Genomic DNA, 337 nt, shown 5'->3' with positions numbered 1-337 from the left:
AAAAGGTAACCCTAAAATCTAAAATCTTTTAAGGATTAGATACAAGATCCCAAATATTTTGACATTTTTGGCCTTTGGAACAGAGTTGGAATGATACAGAGAAGATTAGTATGGCCCTTGCACAAGGATGACTCCTTGCTTTTTTTACATGTGGTCTAGGAATTGAACTTAGGCTCTCATTCTGGTATGGCAAGTACTTACTGACCTATCTTCCCCTGTCCTGTGGGAGATTTTAACAAAGCTTGTTAAAAACTTCCCATTTGATATTTTGCATTTCCTTTCATACCAGCTGCTCAGGCACTAAGGTTAACAATCAATGATTAGGGCCTCATTAAGC

At 37.7% G+C, this 337-nt stretch overlaps 1 non-coding gene across 1 annotated transcript; it reads left to right on the top strand.

The window, feature by feature from the left end:
- The first annotated feature begins 59 nt into the window (after positions 1–59).
- On the top strand, positions 60–163 carry LOC115069049. Its single transcript, XR_003848383.1, has one exon. It is a non-coding gene; the product is annotated as a U6 spliceosomal RNA (small nuclear RNA).
- Positions 164–337: the final 174 nt, after the last annotated feature.

This window comes from Nannospalax galili, unplaced genomic scaffold, assembly GCF_000622305.1.
Source record: "Nannospalax galili isolate Female #2095 unplaced genomic scaffold, S.galili_v1.0 C46853975, whole genome shotgun sequence".
NCBI classification, from domain to species: domain Eukaryota; kingdom Metazoa; phylum Chordata; class Mammalia; order Rodentia; family Spalacidae; genus Nannospalax; species Nannospalax galili.
Note: the sequence above shows the minus strand (reverse complement) of the source record. Positions and strands in the feature narration are given on the sequence as shown.